The following is a 26,794-nucleotide window of genomic DNA, read 5'->3' on the forward strand; positions in this document are numbered from 1 at the left end:
TAAATACTTCGGGGTAAGTGAAAGTTTTGAAACGGAAAGGTCAGGATTTTCTTTTTATTTCGAGAAAGCCATTATTTTAGGTTGATGTGATTGTTTAATTATATCATTAAATTGTGTGATTGCTTGTAATTCAGATGCAATGTGACATAGTATGTACAGATAAGGAAACAGTTAAAAATTAATGTGGGTCATTGACATTTTTGTCTTAGTGTTGTACGTGTAAATTGTAATATGGAGGTTTTTAATAGCAAGTTGCTGAGTTTGATCTTTAGTATGACTCTAGTTCAAGTTACTTTGAGAATGACTTATGTCTAGTCGTGGCGATGGCGACTGAAACTTAAGAAAGACATAACTTGTCTAAAGCCCTTCATGATTTCTGTGTTAAAATAAAGAAGTATAAAGAAGAAAAAATGTTTCCCACGTCTGCCATTACAAGCGAAACTCCGTCGAAGCCGATACGTGTTTATGTCGGCTCGTAATTGACTTGTCGTGTCAAATTACCGTTTATTAGTTGTGTTACGATATCGCCACCGTGCCTTATTATTTTGTCCGACACTGTATTTATTTGCATCTGGTTGTCACTGCTCTTACAAAGTGTACCTACGTTCACACGTCGCCGTCGCTTGACACTTTGATAGATATTCAATAACTGCCCGTTTATAGTCTATTCGCGTTGAAGTGTAAATGTCACTGTATGTTTAGTGTTACAACTTTGTCGTCATTTTGATATGAGTATTCTTAGACGATAATTATTAATATTATTCGCATTTAGGTAGGTATTCAGTAACATTACTGATCGATGTTACTTAATTAGATTCACTAAAGAAATGACGGATAGTGTGAAAAAATATATGAAATAAAACAAAGCGTCTATGAAATAGGAGAATGGAAAAGACAACTAGACCTCAAGAAGAAGATTATATTATTACTTATTCCTACTTACTTAAGTTCACAGTCAAAAAATTACAAAAATTTGAGACGCTTTTTATATTACTTCTCCTTTATATCGCTACACTATACATACACAAACAGAAACAAGCATTAGACCTCAGAACCACCTATTTCACAGCATTACAATATTCGGGCGTTCAGAACAACAGAGTTAACTGCATTCAAATCCGCAAAACAGGTAATGCTTTAAACTGTCAACTTGTTAGACGTCTCACTAACCACCCACATGAACTACCTAACTAGTCCATATTCATGTGACAGTATACTATGACTCATGGTACGAATCTCATGAGTAAAGCCCTATCATGGTGATTGCTAAATTGGCAGTATGGGATCGTTAACCTTCATATGATAGGCGAATCATATGATTTGGCAATACTGAAAACAAAGAAGATAAATCATATCAATGGTACTAACTAACTTAGTTACTCTGAGTGAAGCTCTATTTTTTAGGATATACATTTTTATTAATAAGTCTATCTTGGATATCTTTACTTCTGTTAATGTTAATATTCCATTTCATAACTTTCTTTAAATCATTCCTTTAAAAGAAATAAGAAATCCTTTGACAAAATTATCTTCATTATCACAGAACTACATTCCGGAATCGGATTTCGGATATACAAACATCTAACCGTAACAAAAAAAAACAAAGTAAAGTAGTTTGACCCACAAAATTAGTACATAAATACTTAAGAACAATAAAAACTTAAGAAGAATGGCGAAAAAAGCGTAATAGATATTTAGACAAACATTGCTTTTTGTCATGTAATGCGCTTACAGTCGATAATGTACTATGACTAATTCTCAATTGGATTGATAAAGAAGTCGGCTCTAAATTGACAGCAGAACGAATTTAAAACTTCTTTCGTTTACGCGTTGTCGTAAATCCGGGAGTAACAATCTATATTAATGGATAGTGTTATGCAATAATAAGATCAATTTGTAGTGACAATATTTTGGACAATATTATTATGATGGAAACAATGTTTAGATAGATATTAGAAATTACAGAGAACTTAATACACTGAATAGAGAGGATGAAATGAGGGAGATCAAAGTGAAGATCAAAATTCAACAAATTTCCAAAATGTGTCAAAATAGTATGTGTTGTAATAAGGCAGCTAAACTAACAAGGTTAATAAAATGAGCATTAGGGATAACTTACAAAAATATGATCAACCTACCACACACGCTGTGATAGACATGTAAAAACTGAACTAGTGCCAAACAATACAAAAGTAATAAAAGTGAACAAGTACATATACATTATTTGGGTTGATTGTACCTTTTCACTTCTGAATAACCACATCCTATGTAAGTTCTCGCACTTGCGAGCATTGGGATTCCCCCCAATTAGTACATTGGTGACGGATTAACATAATTCATTATGTACTAAATGTTCTGGTGTTTTTGGGTTTTCGATAAAGGATGTCCGGCCTACGACTTTTGTCACACTATTATTAACATTTGTTATCTAACATCTATTTGGAGTTTTGTTTTTTATGGTAATACAATTAGTGTCGCACTATTGTATTAAAGAACACCTGTTTTAAAGATCCGTATTATAATTTGTAATTTTTTCTTATTTTCTTGGTCAAGTGTGAGGTCTCATTTGATTTCTAGCATTTGAGTTTGGAATTGGTAATTCATAGCCATTGTTCTCAGTTTACTCATGTGGCTTACCACCTACATATTGTTATGATACTAAGTAATTATACTACCGGGAGAAAGTAGAAGTATTAAATTCCTTTCGGAGATCACCAACATCACTTTAAGTCAAACTCAGCGTCACAGGCCTTCTTCTTTATCTGGTATACTCTTCAGTTGTGTGCACCTCTCGTCCATCCTCTTCTAGCGACTCAGTCACTACCGTCCAACTAATGCATTTTTAGATAATCCTTCGGGATTACCAAGCGCTATACACTACACATATCATGTCAGTAGCTTTAGATTTTCAGTGGGATCATGCATAAAGATATTAAAAGAAGTTCCAAAGCTTATTTTCTTAACATAAAAATCTTCTTGTTTGGGATACACAATAGATATTTTAACACATTGAACGCCGTGGTGGTCACCGGTGACCGACGTTAGCGGAGGATTTGCCTTCATCGGTTCTATTGGCAGTCAAAGACTTAAACATCATAATAATAGTTTAAAAATAACCCTCGTTTCACAGCACTTTACTAAACATTTATTTTGATTTCATTACTAGTAACTATGACAATTATGAATAGAATTGTTACGTTGTTTTTAACCGCAATGTTAATCGAAAATAACCCTTTTTACTGAGTCATGTGAACAGATATTACCGTACAAGGTCATTAAGGATCGGATGCGATGAGACACGGACGAGGAATGAGTGTTTAAGGAAATGGGCTTTTAATATCGCGAACATTATACCCGTTTTAAAACAAGTAAAGAAACATTAGCTTCAAATGAGTGTGGGCCGATGTGCTGATGATGACTTCTGAATTTGTGAATGTGGAAAAAAGAACATCGTGTATTAAGAAGTGTGTTTATTTTATGAGTTATAGTTTTTTGGTACATGTATGTTAATGCAATGGAGATTTAGGAAAATATTTGGTACATTATGCAAGGTAAAGAGAATATAGATATATCCAACTAGATTTTTTTTTATGAGACATGCCGGTAATTGAGCAGACGTATTACCTGATGGTAAGCAATCGCCGCCACCCATGGACACTTGAAACACCAGAGGCTTTACAAGTGCGTTACCGGCTTTTTGGGAGTCAGGAATTTAAGGGTTGTTGTTCGGGAATGGGGACGGGGAAGATTGGGAAGGGGGGAATTGGGCCTCCGGTAACCTCACTCACACAACGAAACACAACGCAAGCGTTGTTTCACGTCGGTTTTCTGTGAGGCCGTGGTATTACTCCGGTCGAGCCGGCCCATTCGTGCCGAAGCATGGCTCTCCCACACTTAAATTATTAACTTCTACTGAGAGTCTTAATCCATTTAAATAATGATCTGAACTTAATTGTTCCTAAATAACCTTGAAGATTAAAAACAAAGTTATGACAAAACCAAAACTAATTATATTAATGAATGCAAATAATATGCTTTTGGAATGGATTAAGCACAAAATTGCTTTATGAAACGGTATAAAGCAACAGCTTCCGTATATTTATTGATCAAGTGAGAGTAAGTATATACTTAAATATTATTATAAAGATTGCTATAATTGTTACAAGTTACGTATTTAATATGATGTATTTATATGTTATAAGCCGGTAAACGAGCAGACGAATCACTCGATGGTAAGCAATCGCCGCCGCCCATGGACGCCTGAAGAAGCGTTACAAGTGGGTTGACGGCCTTTTGGGGTTAAGGAATTTAAAGTTTGTTGGGGATTCGGGGGTTGGGAAATTGGGTCTCCGCAACCTCATTGACACAATGAATCACAACGCACAGTGTTTTAGAAACCCTTGGGGGAAGACATTCTAAGCTAATGGCGTATATTGATGTAGTTAGTCCTAATAACACAAATTGCAAAAGAAACCCATGTCAATTATTTTTAGTTTTCGAGAAAAAAATACTAAAGTTGCTAATTCGGAGTGTGGTTTAAATAGGTTTTTTTAAAATTTTTCTTTTATCTTTAAAATAAAGAGCAATATTTGATATCCGGATTTTATCACATATATTTATGTGTTATTCAAGCTTTACAACACGAATGAATTGTAACTAGGTACAAAGATATTTGCAAAAAATCCAATTTTAGTTTATATTTTTTATTTTTTTATTGACATAGTTTCCGCACGAAATCTTCATGGTAAATGATAGTTAGCCTTTTGTACTATGTACTTAAATTAAATCAGCCACATAATCCGTGGTATTACAAAATTACGTACAATTGAAAAAAAATCTAAGCGCCTTTATTATTACAAATAGCAAAGTCAACAATCAGCACTTTGCTTTTTAAATGATACAATAATTTTATCTAGAGAAGTCGACATTTTAGAAGATGATGCTTAAAATAAATTCTTATTTAATCTACCATATAGATATGTTTAATATATACATGTTTTAATGTGTATTTCTTTCAATTACGTAGGTCCTAGTAAAAGTCACCACACGATTTTTAATTGCAAACTATCATGACATGACTTTTACTATATGGTAGATTAACTAAGAATTTATTTTAAGCATCATCTTCTAAAATGTCAAATTCTCTAGATAAAATTATTGTATCATTTAAAAAGCAAAGTGCTGATTGTTGACTTTGCTATTTGTAATAATAAAGGCGCTTAGATTTTTTTTCAATTGTACATAATTTTGTAATACTACGGATTATGTGGCTGATTTAATTTAAGTACATAGTACAAAAGGCTAACTATCATTTACCATGAAGATTTCGTGCGGAAACTATGTCAATAAAAAAATAAAAAACAGAAACTAAAATTGGATTTTTTGCAAATATCTTTGTACCTAGTTACAATTCATTCGTGTTGTAAAGCTTAAATAACACATAAATATATGTGATAAAATCCGGATATCAAATTTTGCTCATTATTTTAAAGATAAAAGAAAAACCTATTTAAACCACACTCCGAATTAGCAACTTTAGTATTTTTTTTCTCGAAAACTAAAAATAATTGACATGGGGTTTCTTTTGCAATTTGTGTTATTAGGACTAACTACATCGATATACGCTATAAGCTAAAAATGTCCTCCCCAAGGGTTTCTAAAACACTGTGCAACGCAATCAATCTAATCGGTATCAATCCTGTCGAGCCGGCCCATTCTTGCCAAAACATGGTTCTCCCATACTTGTGGAATGTATTGTTGTAAATTTTCTATATGAATATTAAAGCTGTTACATTATATTTCTTTATACCACGTCGGTAGCAAAAAGCACACGGGCCAACTGATGGTAAGTGATTACCGTGGCCTACGTGCAACTCTTGGGGCATTACATGCGAAATACAAACTTATTTACTTCCTTCTTGAAAAACCCCATATAGAAATATACTGGGAAAACCTTATATGATTTAAATTTCATTTTAACTTTAAATTAAGAAATTAGAAATAGTAGCCTCGTTTAATTTCACAGCATCGTATTATCTGCCACAAGCTCACACCAAACAACATATTTACTTAATGTACTAGAGTTGGCTTAAATTTAAATATTTCGGTCAAGTACCGACAAATCAGTAAAGAGCATCGTGATTACTAAAAGTACCAAACAAAAGCCCTCAACAATTTACTAAAACCACATATCACTGTGTAATATAAAGGGTTTTTGCTATAAAAGGAAAAAACAAACATCACGATGGCACCCAATCTTGTAGTACAAAACCACATTATGTCAAAACTAACCACATAGGAATCAAATGACAAATCTATGACACAATACATGTGTATATAGAATTAAACAGCTTGCGAAAATAATAAATGGAGGTGCTTAAGTACCTTACGACATGGGTAAGTTAACACGTTTTACAAATCACTATATTCTGCTGGTTAAAGGAGTAGAGGCCCTCTATTACATGGGACTTATTATATAACTGGTCAAAAGTACATGTTATGCTTATTGTTAAACTTTATATTCTTCGATTTAAAAGATGTCAAATTGTAATGTGGCCGTAAACTTGTATGTTTGTAAACGCATCTACGACACGGATAAAGTCCAAAATCCGGAGAAAGTCTAAAATCCAACGTTTAAAAAATATAATTTCTAAAATGTTACATGATCTACAACAATCGCAATGAGAAGCTTATAACAATTCAAGTAATGAAGAAATCAAAAATGTGTTACACATACACATAAAATAACCAATATTTTGTATCTATATTACATTATGAAACAAAAACAATGGTATGCTATATTTTGTTACGTCTTAACGTAATTGACAGTAATGGCAAACTACCTCACTTTGGAAGTTGTGTAAACTGACGGACTACGGTGTCATATAATATCTTTGTTTAAAGGATCGTGTCGTGTGTTAGGCGGCTTTAGAAAGGAGGAGCACGATAAGTGATTTGTCTTAATGGTTGATGAACTTTAAAAGGAAAAATGAGAATTAAAGTCAAAGATTTTTAATGTAGTTACAGAGATGTGGGCGTTCTGTATATAAGTAATTTCGTACTGCTTCACCAATCAGGTATACGGAAGAGAGGGAGAGAGAGAGAAGAGTTCATCATTGTTTAGGTACAAATTATAAAGTCAAATTTTATCTCTGAAAACTGCACCAAACGCGACATAATCGCACACAAACATACATACACATGGGTCCAAGTGAGAACCTCTTTCTTTTGTTAAGTCGGTTAAAAACAGGAGTAAAATTATGGTAAGCTGCAAGGCATATTCTCACAGTTAAATTGATTTATAGTTAGCCGTTTACTTTAGGTCGTGGTGTCCAGTGCTATTAATGGCGGCGTTTCAAAATATATGCTAATGTGAATGATAAAGGAGACAATGCAGAAAAGCTACTGCCATTTATACTTTGTTGAAACAAAGTTCATTTCAGTACACTGAAATTAATATGAACAATTTTTTAAGAAACAAACTAATTATTAGTTTGTAGAAACGTGGAATTAAGTAAAAACGGGATTTAGAATTAGATGGTATATACTTATTGTATTATTTGTAGCTGAAAACGAGTATAACACTTTGTTTATGGTACTAAATAAATATTATGCACAACTTCATAATTTAAAACTAAAATAAATATAAAAATCTCTTCTTTAGGCGTCGTCCTGTTCATTAAATGTTTTCTATCAGACACTTCACCAACATGTACTATCCTTGTTATCACATCTCGATTTTCCTGTCATTTCGCCTGAAAACAGAACAGAATCACTTTTAAAATCCTCTAAAACACTCATCTATGACGTTTAATAGAGTTCTTCGTTTGTCCTCAGTTAATAGGCGTACGTGAAGCGCATTGTTTGCGCAGTACAACCGACTATCGTGTCTTATGACCACTGACCACGTGACCTTTTGGACAGGTTCACCATACGACACATTACTATGTATGAACACATCAAGCCACACAGAACCAGTTTATCATACTCTCGCTTTGTACGATCTTTCACCATGTTTGAGGGTCAGGTTATACTGGTTATGTATACATTGATGTGTAACCATGTGTACGTGATCGCACACCCGCCATTTTTATTGCGACATTATTGAATTTGAGGTTTATTGACAGGCTATTTGAGTTCTTATTCGTTTGCTTTTATTGAATTCGTGAATCAATCTGACGTATAATTTTAATTATTGAACGCATTTATAATTTTCTTTTTATCATGTACGAGAAACTGAGCGAGAAGTTCCTAGCGAAAGGTACCGGACATAAATGTCATTTTCACATTAAAGGTTTAGAAATCTTATGTGTTATTGGGCAGTTTATTTGCATTTCAAACTTCAGAGGATTTTGAGTCTTATGTCTGACGAAATTAAAAAGCTTAAACAATTTGGCTGAGTCATATTTGAAAAGTACAAGAACAATTATCACCACACTACAAAGTCTTGCACAATCGACGTGTATTTTAAAAATAAAATGTTAAACATGTCATTTTGTGAATGGACCGTTTATTTATTTAACTTATTCTTTACGGAAGATCACAAGTTTACCTAAGCGTCTCGTTATTTGTTCCGAGTAAATCATTAGTTATAAAACAACCTTAGTTTAAACTAATAGTTTTTTAAATAGCATTGATTGATATTGTACTTTTAAGGTTTACTGAAGAGATAAGACTGGTGAGTATGTGACTATGTGCGTTTGTGCACGTTGGCAAAAATGATACGCTTGATGTAGCGATACTGTTGTCATAATATGGAATTGGCAAGTAATTACTTCCATTCGTGCATTGTATGTGGCATATCTACATTCATGCCAAATTAATATTGAATTGCAATAATACACATTTATTTCATAATCGTAATACAGACTTATTTCGTTGCAGGATCCAAAACATTATTCATATCTCCAAACTTCAATGTTCCGGTGCTTTCATGGTTGTATCTACTGTTGATCTTGGCTTACAGGAGTTTCAGCGGTTTTGGGAGATTGTGACGGGCTTGTCCCATAAAAAATCTTTGAAAACTGATATGATGTAAGTTCTCAATCTTGCAAGATAACAAAAAAATCTATTCTTATTAAAATAAACACCTAATAAAGAGCTTTCTGTTCTACTACAATACTTACAAAACCTTAACACTTAAACTCCTGGACATCAAACCGGTACTTATATTTCTAATTCAACATCGAATGATCAATTGAATAAAATACAAAGTCAATAAATTAGAACAATCCGTTATTATATTATTCATCAATAATTGGCACAAAAAATCTTGACAACACTTTTTACACGTACCACAATGGTTTTTTATCTTCGCCTGTTAGTGTGTCATCCCACTATGTTTTTATTGACATTGACATTTCCTAATTGGATTGTTAAACATAATAATTAGCGAACGATCATCTATTGATCGGCAGTTTTAAAGTACTGTTAGAAGACCAATCATTTACTTTTTTATAAACAACTGTTACCGGTCAGTAAATTCCGCAATGACGTCACCAACAACACCTCTAGATATGTCATTCACTATCTTAAAGTGTATCTTAGATAATTTAAGAATAATGATTGCTCACCGATTATTTTTTTCAATGATCGATAGTATCACAATTCACGCCTCAACATAAGCCGCATCTATAAAAAATATCTGCTTTGATTTCGGTTATAAGATAAAAGATACTCGCCCATAAAGCCCAGTAGAGCTCTGAAGCTTTAGAAAACAAACATAGAACAAACGTAGATTTGTTAGTAAACCGAAAAAGAATGCCGTCACCATTAAAATTACATTACATTTTTGTAAACCAACATGCATTTATAAAATTACTTTATCTTAATAATTCAGTCGGAAAACTGGGCTAAACGTAAATAATTTATACAAAAAACATTTCAGTATGTTTGTGCAAACATAACTTATCACCAGCCATGACTAGTTGCTGGCGCCAGCGCTGGAAGAATGATGCCATCAATTCCTATCATATCTTTGAAATATGTATTTACTTTAGTTAGGTATTTATAGGAAATGTATCGCAACTCTCACAAAAAATACATAACTATATTTATTTTATTGCATTGATGTTTATTTGATAATCCCGACTATAAAACTTTTGGTATAATTTAGGTAAACATTAATGAAGTTACTTCTCCTACAATTGGATCTGACATAAGCGTTTTATTTTGTAACGTTTCTTATTATTGTGGCTCAATTACAGCGAATTCGTTTACTACAACAATAACATCCACTGGAGGAAAAATAAGCAATATTTTTGATGTGACCAAACATCAATGACGCGTGTCCATTGTGCCTTTCAATGTAGACTGTTGACAATCAAATAAATCAATTGACAGATAATTCTGAGTAAAAACACACAGACGGGCGTCAATGGTGGACAAACTATGATTGTTAACACCTATTGCTTTGCGTGATAAGATAATCTTTTTATTAGAATTACAGCGAAACGGTCGCACACTTATCTGCTTAACATTTCGCTATTTGATGACACTCACGTCAGCGACTATGCGCCATTATTTGTATTAAACGTTACGTATGACCGAACAACACTCCCGTTCATTGATATTTTTATAATCAGTGTAAAAATAGATATAGATACGCAATTTGATAAAGTTATTAGTGTGGATATCGTAATCGTAAGTATAGTACTGACAGATTTGAATCATTTTACGGAAACAACTAAGTGGTCCTCGATGAAATGATTAATGTTTGATTCATTTAATAATCTTTATTGATTGATTGTTGAAAGTTTTGGATTATATTATGATATCTTTGTCCTTGCTTTAATGGCTTGTTTGTTTGTGAGGTAAACTGCAACTTACCTTTGATCTTGTTGCTATGTTTATATTTTCTTTATTTCAAACGAAGCATTAGGTGAAGCTTGTCACATGTTTTTCAAACATTTTCTTAGCTTGCATTTACTATGACATGAACTTCAGGAGTTTCTGAATAACAAAGAGTAGACTTATTCTAGGATAGAAACCAATTTAGCAGACGTATTGTAGTAGCTTTCCTGTTTGATGCAGTGTCTTAATTCGTAAAGTGGTAAGCAGTACCACTGATATACTAATGAAAACTAAATTTCCAATTGGCATGCATTTGGAAAAGCGTATATCCAACTATACATGTTAACTAGCTGGTAATTATGAGATCCTATTCAAATAAATCAATAGACTCATTAGCTACAATCCATAAAATTGAGATCATCCAGTTCCGTCAGACGATATACCACCACAATTTGAACCGTGATCTCAATCCAGATAAGATCTTGCTATGTCATGAACTGCCTCTACTGACGACATGGGTTTCCCCTTAAATGTGCTTAGCGTTCACACATCGCTGCCTATTTGCACATATCCGTCTATAAAGTGATTTGATTCGGTAATTGTTGTTTTTCAAAAAGTTTTCTGTTTTGAGTTGGATTCGTTTATTTGTTTCCATGTGCGTCTGTTTGTACCTTTTATGCTAATGTTTGACATGAAATTATTAATTTGATGTCAATTTTCTCGTGTCTAAGCACACAATAATATTGACTATGTTAACTTGCGTCAAATATTAATTTAAGAAATAGTCTTTCCTTATTTTTTATAACACCTGTAGGAAGATTGTAATAATGCGGCATTTTAAAGTTTCTCTATTAAAATACTTGACTACCATTACAACAGTCAATTAGCCATCCTCCTTCAATAAAACGGTAATCTTTGTTGACTATAGTTAGTACACGCACTCAAAATGCACGTTTGTGTACACAATACATTATCAAGCCTTATGAATCAATCACATCAAACAATTCGTCTTTAACCTCATTCTATGTTCATGTGAAAGATGATCATTTGCACAAATATTGGTTTCAAATATGGCAAAAAAGGGTTTGTTTGTTGTGTTTCTCAGTATCTAGCCCCCGTGTCTATTTGTCAAATATTTGGCATACGCCGGCGTAGTCGCGCACTTGGGCAAGCGAATTGCGTCAGAGCAAGTACTTTGACGCATGCGCGGCTCGCCTTCCGAAGTGCGAACAAAATATTAATCTGGGACCAACACGTTAACAGTCTGGCCATTTAGTTATTTTTCTAGGAATTTATTTTTACGTGACGGCACTATATTTGTCAGATATCATAAGACACGTTTTTATAATTTTTTAGTTGATTCATTGTAAAGTTACAATTTATTGCAACCCTTAGCATAGTGCTGAACCAATCAGTCGAGTAACGTTTAATTTATGTACTGTGTTACAACTTAGTTCTATTAGGGAAAAATATTAAACCCACTTTACTAAAATAACCACCGAAACAAAGCTATTTATCCAATAATAACGTAACAAATGGAAAGCACTAAAGCACAATGGGTACATATTACGCAACGGTAGCCAAGATTAACATCGAATGTGGGCTGCAGGCGACACATCACTTGAACACCACACAAGTAGGCTTGGCTTGGATAGACACTTTAGAATAATAACCATGAAGGAAACTACAGAAGTTTGAGCTTAGATTCTGTTGCTGATATTAATTGTAAATGTCTAAAAAACAACTTCTCCTCTCGTTCACAAGGGAAATGGGACTTGTTAGCTTGGAGGTGTAAAACAACATTCAAATTTACTCCACCTAAGTATAACTCACTTGTAAAATTCACTAGGAGAGCCATGTTTACGAATGGACCAGCCGGAGTGATACAACAGCCTCAAAGAAAACTAGAGTGGAACAACGCTAGTTTTGCGTCTCGCTGCATGACTGTAGTTTCCCTAAGTTCAATACCTCTAAACTTGTAACTGATTTAGTATTGCAGGTGTCCATAAATGGTTGCTAATCACTTACCTACCATCAGGTGATCCTTCTTTTCATTTGGACCAATCCCATAAAAGTAGTAAAATGACACTGAACGATGACATCACTACGACACGTGTATCGTCTGCCTGTAACTGAATTTCAAATAATTTATTCAATTCATCATTATTTTTTCAATTTGGTCACATCTGGAGTCATTATATGTGTATTGCCTTCTGATCGTTGTGATAATAAAAGCTAAGTTTATGACGCGATAATTAATGAAACCAGACATTTTTTTCATTGTGACAGATAGTTTTTTTATTCTATGTGTCTTTTTCAATGTTAAAATAAAAGTAGTTAAACTAATTATTATGTTATCGGTATGTCTCACGAAAATTACAATAAAATCGTAGTTAAACTAATTCTGATTTCTAATACTTATTATCGAATAGTAATTAATAATTAATGTTTGTCTTTTTCGGGAATAAGGTATTATGCTATAAAATTATTTCTTGAAATTACACTAAAGAACAACAATTTATGAATACATTACGAACTGTATAAATATTTATTTTATCTTTAATCAAAACTTCATAGTTCTTAAAAAAAAACAAATGAAATTAAACATGAACCTACTACACTATTTTGTTTAATACTCCACAAAGCTTTACCTTTGAGCTTCTCTACTCTATGGCATTATCCTTTACTACAACACCAACTCTCCTTCGCACCCACGCCTTAACACATTAAACTGGAATATTCATTTAACAGAATAATATCAAAATATCACACCTATTATTCCCTTAATGGGTAGGCAGATGTTATAATGTACTTACGTCCAGCTTTCACCACACTGTAGTTATGTCACCAACAAATCAAATATAGGCCTCTTCAATAACTTCCAGATCGGCTGATTGGAAGTAAACTGTATTCAGGAACAACATTTTTTGGATCACATAAAGAGTTGTTTCGCACGGGAATCGAACCTGCGATACGTTGCACGGCAGTCAGTTATCTTACCACCGCACCAATCCGGGTTTACCGCGGCTCCGACTCGAAAAGCAGTAGTAGGAACGGGGTGGTTTTTAGTCAGTAAGAGACGCTTACACTGACACTCTCTCTCGCCTTGTCCAAGACGAAGTCATCGGATGATATTCCTAAAAAAAATCCACTGCGACAACAGTGCAGTGAAAAATTAAATAACGCTACTTTTTCTTGTTTTAATCAAACGACAGAAATCCAATACATGTCAACTTCAATGATTGGTTGACTGTCCTTTTAATCGATTCTGATTGGATGAAACATCTTTTAACAACCAATCAAATCTTGACATGAGATTAGCACATCGTAAATAAACTTTCAGCACCCGGCTGTTATTGTTTTGGTTTCAAACTTTTTCATGTAGTCTGGTTAGTGTAACTTCTAGTTTAAAACCTGACCTCGGTCATTGAACACTAAGTTAGGCCTTGCAACAAAAATATTCTAGAACATAACCTTGTTGCTGTGCCGAAAGACATAAATATTAGTGTTTTACCGAATATATCACTTTGATTTTTGAACTGACTTGAATTATGTCAGCGATGATTTAATTTAAAACTTAGACGTTTTTCTTTGAATTGTCAATCATTAAAGACAAGCGAAAATAAATTATATTCCCTAGAAAAATAGAAATTACCTAAACATTAAAATATTTCTTACTCCCCCATCTCTCGCTTACATGTAAAAAATATTGAATAACGAACTTAAATAATTATGACATCACTACGATATGTGTATCATCTGTCTGTAGCTGAATTTCAAATAATTTATTCAATTCATCATTATTTTTTCAATTTAGTCACATCTGGAGTCATTATATGTGTATTGCCTTCTGATCGTTGTGATAATAAAAGCTAAGTTTATGACATGACAATTAATAGAACCAGACATTTTTTTCATTGTTACAGACTTCTTTTTTATTCTATGTGTCGTTTTCAATAATAAATGAAACTAATTCTAATTATCATAACGAATCCTTAATTCTCATTAATAATTAATGATTGTATTTTGAGAGATTAGGGAAATATAGTTTCAATTTATTACTTGAAATTGTAAGTCCCAAAGAATACCATATACTTTAATCCAACTAAATCTTTGCCATTCGTTTTCACCAAAAAGCAACAATCTAGATAAAAAGCAAGTAATTGAGATGAACTACAGTTTTTACACAAAACTTCTTACTACATGCCCATACTACTATACTCCTCTTTCTGCCACTGTTTCCAATAACTATTGAAAAATATTAACTGACAAATTGAGCTAACATAAAAGCCACTCTTATATTTTTATCCTGTATTGCACTACCACTACACAAACTAAACATAAGCATTCATTAAATACAAAGTTGTACTAATTCATGAATGAGCAAATATGTGCGCAATACAATCAACATTGACACTTATTAATATAGAAGTGTCATTATACAAACAATTACACGTACGCTCAAGTATTTATTCAATATATGATACTAGTATTGTACTCAGTATAAGTGCGTATATCCTTTACGTAACTCGTTCACTTCCACCGGAAACTAAATATGACGAATTGTATATAATTTTAAAGCACCTCTTATCGCTATCTGAAAGAGTTGTGACGTTGCCACTTCTTGTGATTTTGTTTCTTGGTAGTGCTAACTTGATTTTGTTTAAACTACAAAAAAAAAGAAACACTATTTTAAGGTAAGCGTCCACAGACCCGCATCGTACGCATTCCGTACGCATCAGTGGACGCAGTTGTATGAATTTATACACAAGACAAACTAAAATCTGTTTCGTGCGGTGCGTGCGATGCGTACGGGCAACAACCACTGAGGCACTTGCCTAGAGAGGCCGAGAGAATGAAAAATACAAATAAAAAAAATATATAAAAAATTCCATTAGTTCGTCTAAATGTTAACATATCTTTACTGAGAGTTGTCTCATCTCTCATCATATCTGTATAAACTGCCATTTTCTTCTTTCTCCAACATTTTAATTTTTTTTTTATTCCCTTAATATGCTTTATTTCTATTAGACTAAAACCAGAACTAATCTCTAGAACTGATTTCTAGATCTACACTTAGAAACTTATCTACTTACATATTGCAGATTATGAGTCACGGACTCAGTGGGAGAGGCAGTACCAGCAGTACGCAGTACCTAGCACCTCATACCTCGCAGTCCTTAAATAAAACAAGTAGTTATTGTTATTGAAAGGATTACATACAATATACAAACCTTTAGAGTATCCTCAACTACTGAGAGTATGACGTAACGGATAACCTCGTAAAAGATTAAAAGTGCAAACAGTTTATCAGTGCATCACTATAAAAGGAATGTTAGGGGAACCCCGCTCCAACTGAATGCAGTTTCTAGCATTCTATGAAATAAATTCATACGAAAATGTGTTATGTAGTCGCTATGACGTTAAAGGCTTTACCAATATACCGTGGCAGTTTAATTCTCGGTAGTTGACATTTGATTATGAATTCTAATATGTCTTATTGTCAATAGATACCGATCGTTGATTATAAGAAACATATTGTTTGTTTTACTTTTTTGTTGTTAAGGAAAATGTGTGTGGAAATTAAATGCAGTTTTTGTTTGGATTAAGATAAAGATGATATTGCACATATTATATGCAGCGTTATGTTGACATTTTCAGTTGTATTTATAGCGAATTTCTACAATTGAATTACAAGAGGTTTTCAAATACTAACAGTGTTTTCCTCTTGTAGAAGCCGCAATATTTACTCTATTTACTCTTACATTTATTTAAAGCTCCCTGTACACCACAGAATATATAGAAGACTTAATACATAAACATTAATTTATCAGTCTACGTACGGATAGTACGGAAACAGAACGTGATAGGTACAGAAAACTTTATCTAGTCAAAGTCAATTATTTCAAATAAACCGAAAAGACACGTTTGAACGTCAAATCAAATATTATAATATAATTAACAAATGTCTGTTTACAGGTTAGTCCTCAAGTGAAGCTCTTACCAAGGCGTAGATTCCTATGGAGAAGAACGATAAAGAAATTTCTTGCCCGTACGTTTCTTGCTCGCTGATTGAAAAAGCCTAATCTTTGGAACTACAAAACTTCAATCAGGTTCACAATACAATTCTTGGTTACTTTCTTGAGTAGTTCTTTCAAACATTTCAAGTTCTTGACCTCTTTAAAAAACACAGTTGCGTTTATTTCGACATAGTCAATAGATCAAGTGAACACAGTTGCATTTTCTTCAAGCGGGACTGTAGTGTACGCGCCGCAGTGGGCGTGACCGCGGTAGCGCCGTCCATCTGCCAGTTAGTAACTGTCTGCTATAAACTGTCGAACGAGGAACTTGTTGGAGCTGATAATTAATAAAAAATAGAATAATTGAAGTAAAATTACTCTTTATATGGCATGGTGTTATTAATGATTACTCACAGTCCAAAAGATGATCTAGATGTTATTTTAATCATGAGCAAGGGAAATAATCACATGTATACGAGACTTGGTGTTCCCACAAATAGAGAAATGTAACACACATTTGAGACACTTATGGTCAAATACTCAAACGTCACTCAATTTTAAGACGCTCTCAAATATAGTTCTGTCCCTACAAATTCTTTGTAAATGACAGAGATAGCACGAGATTTAAGTACAACTTAAATTTGAGTAGCATTTCAGTATTCGGGTGTTAGACACATATTGCCAAGAGACACTTATATCGGGATGAAATTAAAAGACAAAGTTAATGTATATCTCATCATCCTCAGTTGAGTGTTGTATCAAAATACACCCAAATATTACAAAACCAAAACGAAATCAGGGTATAGCTAAATTAAAACCCTAACAGAAACGAAAATCTGTTAGGTTTACTCCACAATCTTAGACACACCAATTCCAAAACGGACACACCACACTCCAACTCCACTCCATACATAAGCTTCAAGTTATAGTCCATTCATTCGTTCGAACAAATCGAATCGCTCCCGACTGCTTCCTTTCATTCAATAAACGTCAAGTGAGTGACGTCGAACATTCACAGAGTTACATAAAGTGAATACAATCGCGCATACCAAGAGACGCAATGAAAATAAATGGGACTCTCCATTGCTTTGCTGCGCCTACTTTGTTTTGCTACTGGATTTTGTAGCGGACCTTTTGTACCAATTTGTCTTATAACTGTGTACTAGGTTGAGTTAGCCTACTTCACAGGGTTATTTCTAAATCAAATAGAATATCTAAATAGGTACTGATAAAAAATACTTTTGGTTAAAAAAGAAAACTGAAAATGGTCGCATAAAGCGTCTCGATGCATGTCGCTTCTAAGAGGGTGATCTTGAAGTCTGTGTGTTCAGTAGTAGATGTATTATAGCTGACATGATTATTACGATGTTCACACATACTAACTTAATTATTTATTATTATGTTATCGGCTTACTCACGTAATGTTTTGACGAGGAACTCGACTAGTTTCAAACCATGCAAGAGGCTCATATTCATGAGCAGCATTGTCGCGCTGCTACTGCAGCGGCGATTGTCACGCTGCTACTGGACAATCGCCGCGTCGTGTGTCGCGAAATGCTGCTCATGAATATGAGCCTCTAACATAATAATTAATTTAGTATGTCTCACGAAAGTTACAATAAAATCATACATAATTATTCTTTCTGTAATACTTGTGTGTCATTTGTTTTGACTTTCAAATATTTTTTTTAAACGTTTTAACTATAAGCTCAGCAAACAGCATCTCATTGTAAGTAGAAATTAATTGGCAACTATCACACACATTCCGAAAATAATCAATTAAAGTGTTTATTTTTAGCTCAAAACAAGGCGATGACTAATAAACGCGACATTTGATATTCATTCAATTCAATTTACATAAACGTAACTTTTGACCCCACCACACTTTCAAAACCGAATGAAAGTAAAAACAACACAGATTTGTTTACAAGATATATTTCGCATAATAATTTAATGTCAGTTTCTATCAATAATTACATTATTTTATGTCACCGCTAGGACCGTATTTGTCATAAGCAATCCGTATCGATAATAAACCTCATTTGACATAAAAGTAGATAGTATTTTCACTGCTGGAAATGTTGATTTTATCGTCATAATTCAATATTCACAAAAAGCTAGTACCCTCTAGAAAGCGCTAATTTGGGGCCATGAGAAAAGCCGTAGCGGTTTGAATGCCATACTGACCTAAATGTCATGATTTATAAAATAAGGAATGCAAAATAAATATCCGATATATTTACGATTTTTCCTACATATGTCATGCTTTTTGTCCCCACAGGGGTAGGCAAAGATACATATTCCGGTACGTTGCCGCTATACAATGGTATAATTACTCAGTTACTAGATCGATATTAATTAGGATGAATTAGGATATAATCGAATACAGGATAAATAATCGATTTTCAGGACCTTTTATTTCCTAAAGTTGCTATCACTTCTGTGTACTACTTCTTGAATCTTAAATAAATTATTTTTATTCGAATGAAAAGTTAACATGACTCATTTAAAAGTCAGATTATTATTTATGATTACGGCGTATTAAATAAAAAATATGTTACTCAAAAAATCTGTTTTAAAGGCCCAACCAATTCGCAAGGGGACTAGTTGTAAACGTCAACTAAGTTTACGCGAGCAAACCGATTGTAAATCTACAGGCCGAGTAATAGAACTGATACCATACTACAGTATTACATTTCATGTTGTTTGTGAAATATCCTGTCCACGTATTATCTTCACCTATCAAAGTAATGTATTTTACGAGATTTTTAGATACTATTTTATATGTTGATCTTATATCTTTATATATATAATTCTTCTGTACGTGTGTATGTCACTGAACTCCTCTTAAACGACTAGACGGATTTTGATGAAACTGTTTGTGTGTGTTCAAGAGGATCTGAGAATGGTTTAGATTCACAATTTTGTCCGCTGGACAATGATTTTTTGATTATTTTTTAATTTATCAGTAGTTGTTGATTTTGGAATGTTTTACATTGAATCCGACAGACGGCGCTACCATCGCAGTGTCAAATATGAATGACGTTAGATATTGTCATAACATTTGAATAACAATTTTCATCAAAAAGGTCCAGAATGTTTTAGCTTATTAAAAAAAGTTTAAAATTTTCAAATTACAGACGTGTAGACAGGACAACGTCTGTCGGGTCCGCTAGTTTGTTTATAAGGAGACGGTGTTCATTTTGTATCGTGTGATTTTAATTTAAAGTATTTTAAGGAACATCATAGTAATACATAAATTATTATTATAAAATACCAGGAGTATTCGTTTAGTATTATAGGTAACTTTAGTTAGGTATTTTAACTATAACAAATTTTTAAGGTATTTTTTCATTAAATATTAAGTATTGTTTTTCTCTCTTGTATAAGTGACACCAGACACAAGCCAAGAATTTAGACTTCGTAGCGTAATAACAATTACATTTAACATTATCAAACATTTACAATCAATAGATTAATAGATAAATCAAGTTTACTTTAAATACATAGAACAATATAAATTAATCACTAACATTCCTCTCGTGCCATACTGACATTATCAACGTTATCATTTTAAAACAACTTTAGATATGAATCACAATATAACCAACAATTAAACTATAGTAACACTTCATACGGTAAGTTGGGACACACAGTGTGGGCTGCAAGCCAATATAAATAAAATTTTACAGCTGCCAGCCGCATTTAAGGACCATTATCCCGTGCTATTACCACTCATTTAAGACTATTTACAGGCGTGGCATATGACACGTAGTCTGGATTAAGACATAATTTGTATACATATGTGACGATTTGTACCTTATATCTATCTAATCTACTACACCAGTTTCCTGGCCAAGAGAAGAGTATATCTTAACGAATCTATTGAACAGAATAGATATACCTACAAATAGGGTTAAATTATATTATACGCAATTATACGAAGGTTTAATTTCATAGACATTTCTATCCATGGACGTGAGGAAAAACTAATTTACAACGTATATTATCTAACACCAATAGTCCAAACAAACTCTTCAGCTTTATATATTAGTATAGAATATATTATCGTGTGTATACCTTCAATACCTAACAGTGTAACAAATAAAATTCCTTAAATAAAATCGTTCCATTAATAATATTCGCAACAAAGCTGTAATTACATAATTCAAACCGACGTACAGTCAATCATAATATAATAATTACTCATCCTTTATGCAAGACAATCAATTGAAATAACTTACAATTAAATTATCTAACTTCATAACTGTGTTTATGTACACACCCATATTGGACATGTGTACATAATACAATACGAGTACAATACATATACCTATACATCTGAAAGCTTAGTACAAGTTGGTTTTACGTTTAAGGACATCGAAAGGTTACCCATTCGGCGCTCTAACTGGCCTGCTCCATTGTTTCGATCTCATGAAAAATAAAACACACTCGTACTAAGCCCTCTGGTATCCAATACCCAAGACTTTCTTTCACGTAGCAAATGAACGCTTTTATGGCAAGAATTTGTTGTCATATATGACATACCTAACTACTTCATATTAGTAAATGCATAAATAGTACCATTCCACCTTTCCTGAAAAAATCCAAAGAACAGATTATACATATACCTATACATATAAAATGTTTTACCCTAAATGGGTATTTGGGAATTTCATTCGTGACCAGTATATGAAACATTATTCATCTTCACAGATTTACGTAGCGATGATGACAATACAGTAATATAGGTAACAAAACAACCGCTAACATAAAAAGTCAATTTCTCACACATTTAGAAAAACCAATGACAACATTTCGTGGTTACAGCATGCGGAAGGAATGATTACATACGTCACTAGTTATATTCCTTAAACAGCGTATTTAGGTATTTTCAACAGTTATTTAATATTCTTTTATTTTTAACAATACAATAACTTTATTACCTACTTTTAATATGATAACTACTTAATATTTTAATTACTATTGTTCAAATAACCTATGTTACGTCTATCGTGAGACATACTAAATTAATAATTTTGTACGCTATACTCACGTTGCTGTTTGACGAGGTAACTCGACTAGTTTCAAGCCACGCCAGGGGCCCATAAACGACATATGAACAGCATTAACACCATAACCCACGTCAGTAATCCATATAACTCTCTAAAACAGATTATCGTTAGACCATTAAAATAATAAATGTAACATAACGAACCAAACAAAGCAAATGCCATTTAGCTACATAAAAACTTACAAGCACCAATAAACAATTGTCTTTAAACATTCACATCCATTCACTGCAATAAAATACAAAACAATTTCTTTATTACAAATACATTTACATGTCTTTGGCTCCAAACACATTATCATAATAAAAAATATTATAGATACTGGTCCCCAACTAGTGTTAAAACCAAATGTAGCTATTTTATAGTGCACAATGACTCGCATAACTGCCCATCTTGGTGCATTTAAAGCGTCGTAAACTGTCAAAAGGCTGCATACACAAGAAAAGATGAAAAACAAGTATCCGGGTTAAGGGAGATCCCGTATGTACATGGCTTTACAAATGTTAATTTTCCATACTTTGTAAACTAACCTTTATAATTTAGACTGCTAGGTCGCTTGCAATATTAAGTTTTAGCTTTGAATAGCTAAGAACCTTTACGTTTTTCCGTACAGACGTTTAATTTACATAACAAACATGAAATGGTTTCAAGGCACTTTAAAATTACAAGAGAATTTGCAAAAAAAAATGTCATTGGTAGCATTTATTAGAATCTTGATGTTCACGATGCAATATAAAACGTGTCAACCATTGATTATGTCTTTATTATTTCTATTGACTGATATTAATAAAAGTTGTCTTATTCATCAGTCAATCCTATAGTCCATCACTTCCGAAATTGGCAAAGTAAGTTTCTTTTTCGAGACTTCCCTATGATCCAACGGTTTATTCTTCCCTAGAATATATCCAGAACCTGAACTTTCCCTACTTCTTACACCAGAAACATAGCATACCATATTTGGCTTTTTAAGGCAACAAGCAAGCGTTTTTTTAATGATTACATCACAAAATTAAATGTCGAAAGCATGACGTCTAATGACTAAATGTTCAGTCAATTTGGTCACGTACCCCTGATTCATAGGCCATGGTGGGCGATACCTACATCACGCTTACTGTGACGGTGGTAAGCAGGAAGGTCACGGTTGATTAGTCAGTTCTCTTTCCTTCCTGCATTATGGGAAACACGTATAAAAGGAATGTAGTTATAGGTAATTGTTATTATTAGGTAATATGGAAAATATTGTATTGTTATCTTGAATAAGGTAGTTTTCAGTGGTGACGAAGATCCTTCGTTATTCTACTTCTTTCATATTTAAAATATTAACTGCTCTACCATTAAGAAATTTAACGTGGGTAAAAAAAATCTTTCACCATTTTCAGGAAGTAATAAATCTCGTATTTTTTATACCATTAATCTTAGATCTCGAAATATTTTTTCTAAGTACTACACGGAACTCCTCGAAACCTGAAAATGAGATCACAATCTGAAAGTTACAAACATTACGCAACATTTTAATCAAAATCCCGTTATACCGTACAGTCATTTACAAAAGCATAATGCGGAAAATATGCTCGGAATGTACTGAAGCTTTATACAAATAGAAAATATGCAAAATATCATCTCCCCCGCAATGAGGTGAGTAAACCCCGTAATATTTATTAGGCGAGACAAAACTGGTGACGTCATACGCGATCGTCATCTGAAATTTCGTTATACTGTGTGATTCATTTGATTTTAGTGAGCGAGTGTACGATCTGACCTCGGACCTTGTCAGGGCTGTCGCGAGCTGTTGGCAATTGTTTGAGATTAGAACAAAATGTGGAATGTCGGATGATAGTTCCGAATTGAACGAATTCCTCAATAGTTACTGTAAAATGTTTTCAGAACAAACGCTTCAGTTGACAAAAAACATCTAATTTTGTTAAGACACTGTATTCGGCCCAGTAGAGAAGATTTTCCAATAATCCTTAAGAGGATAGGCACAAGCTCTATAAACCATATTTTCTTCAATTTCAAATCCATTATAAATCCTGAAGGTAACATATTGCCAACACTAAAACTTGTCTACAGAAAGCTTCAGCACTGAAAAATACAAAAAGGACCTTCAGACTAACAATATGATCTATTCTAAATCCCTTAATAACGGTATCATACATAATATAACGTTTTTATGTAATAAACTGATGGACACGTCATGAAGTCACCGGTCGAATAACACATTTATGGAAATTAGTAAAACTGTATATTTGGTCAAACACATGTCACACATGTTACATGTCACATAGCTAGTGAGCACGTGGTTTTGCATTAAATCTTTTCCAGATTACATAAAGTATTCGACAAATGTAATTCTTAAAAAAAATATCTTAGATTTAAATTATTCTTATGATATCTCTCTGCAACTAACCCATTCCCTTATTTTTTTTATATACCATGACTGTGGCAAGAAAGCACACGGCCTACCTGATGGTAACTGGTTACCGTGGCCTAAGAACGGTTGCAACCACTTGGGGTATTACATGCGCCTTGCCGACCATTAAAAAATCTATTTGCAGTAACCTATATTGCCTCCTGGGAAAGCCTCGACATTCCAGAATCGGGGGGTCCGTAGGAGGAAATTCCTCTGAAACCAAAACCTTAAACTGAAACCTTATTACAATGAGACTAGTAACCTATAAGCTTATGGTCGATTTATCTCTGACTACCCCTTTAAAGAAATACTGGTGTGATATTATGTATTAAAAATTAATTTCGCAACAGCGTTGGCGTTTAATAACACATTTTTTCATACATAAAATAAATCACTTACCGACCAAATTCGTTTTTGATTATATGGAATTATGTGTATTAAGGATTCATGATCATGACCCTATAATTAGGGACAATAATACGCAACCGGACTTATTTATACCAACGATAAAGGAAATGTACCAAAATAAAATTTTCCCAAAATAATTAATAATAGACACGGACTTTGTGCAGGATAAGCAATAGGATGTGAAATTAATATACATAATAATGAGTAATAAAATGTAAGTAATATTATTTTGTCATGTTTTGTAGTTATTACATCAAAACTGTTGACAGCTTTGCGCAATTGAGTGGAACTTCCGATATTTGTCATTATACTGATTATCATAATAGCTCGAAGGCATAATTGATACGTCAAAAGCATGCGATCATGTTGTGAACGGATTTATCTTAAGTTAAATAATAATCGAGCGATATTTTCATGGTCATCGATTTGTTTAAAAATTCTTCACAATTTTCTGAAATATTTACCTTTTCTTTACATTGTCTCTAACGCGTAACATAAAATTATAAATACTATTTTTCGAAAAGCTTTTGCTCGTAGTAAATGTAAACACAATTTCCTAATTTGAGGGAAAAGCGATGAGTGTAAACGGAAGGTTCCTGTAAAACGCTGCAAAAATGTTACGTTTTCATAATATTTATCGTTTTAGATTTCGTGTTAATCATGCAACATCAGCCTTAAGCAGTTAATCACAACTGTTTATTACATAAAATAAATAATAATAATTTTCTTAAATTTTTCAAAATTAAAAGTAGTTTTTATTGTCATCACCTGTTGTATACCTACTACTATTTACTACTAGTTCGTAATATTAGCTACTTTGACACATCAAAACATTAATTGCTTCTGGGGCGTCACAAACAACCAAGACAGGTAATATTTAAACAAATGACGACTGTGGGCAATATAATATCTTAGTTAAATACATAACGCCTATAAATAACACACCTGCCAATAACCCAATGGAGCGACGCTATTGGTCGATAGTAAAACAATTTACCTCTAAGTAATAAATTATTATAATAATCTTGTATTTCTACATATATAAATATCTATTATTTACACATATGTAGAATATAAAATGTTATAATGCAAATTATTTAATGTGTCTAATATATCTCGTATTATAATATTATTGACGATGACACTATAATAAATATAAGAACAATATGTTGCGGTTTCTAACAATGGCAGAATTAAGTTCATATTGTTGGTCTGTACACGACAATGTGCTTTCCGCCTATGGTACAGAAATTCCTCAGTTAAATACTCCAATTTACCATTGTGACACCTGTGTGCCATGCTTTACTTAAAATTTAAGTTAATATTCTTTAAATATCAAAATAATTAACGATTAATTAAACATATTCATATGCAAAATCTCCACAAGAAAGAAAAGTAAAACGAAGTATCAAGTTCATACTATCACTAAATAAAAAAATCTGCCCTAAGTATGTCGCAAAGAAGGTTTCACCTGTGCATCGTCTAAACTGAATTCAGTATCATCATCTACTAAATAGATGACGCTTCACATCACAGTTATATAGGGAAGTTATTCACACCAATAAAAGTCTAATCCTACAACAAATAAAATTTTATGATATGTAAGGCCAGTCATAGAATCATTAGCAATAACTTAGTAGGTGTTAACAAGGATCCAAGATCCACCTGTGCAGTATAATGACTCACTAAACTCCTCAATTGGTGAAGATACAAATTGTGATACGAATTTCACAAGACACCGAAATCACACTACTGTTAGCTTTATTTGTCAATCTTTATTAGGATGCGACACGTTTTTCTAATTAAATTTGAAGGTATTTATCGGTTGGGGGCTAATTCGATTGGCGATGAGTTACGAGGAGGTTTACGACTTTGAAAAATTTTAAGCTGCAAGTAATTTATTTGTTGTTCGGTAGCCACTATAAAATTTTATGCAGCCTGATTTTGAGGATTAGTTTAAAATATACATATTTTTAGCACCTGTTCCAGTTTTATAGTCCAAATCTTGCTACAAACTTAAAATATTTCATGCTGTTGTATATCGTCAAACAATAAATTAGTTATATTATACACAAGTAATTATTTGGCAAGGT

Source organism: Spodoptera frugiperda, chromosome 31 (genome assembly GCF_023101765.2).
Source record: "Spodoptera frugiperda isolate SF20-4 chromosome 31, AGI-APGP_CSIRO_Sfru_2.0, whole genome shotgun sequence".
NCBI classification, from domain to species: domain Eukaryota; kingdom Metazoa; phylum Arthropoda; class Insecta; order Lepidoptera; family Noctuidae; genus Spodoptera; species Spodoptera frugiperda.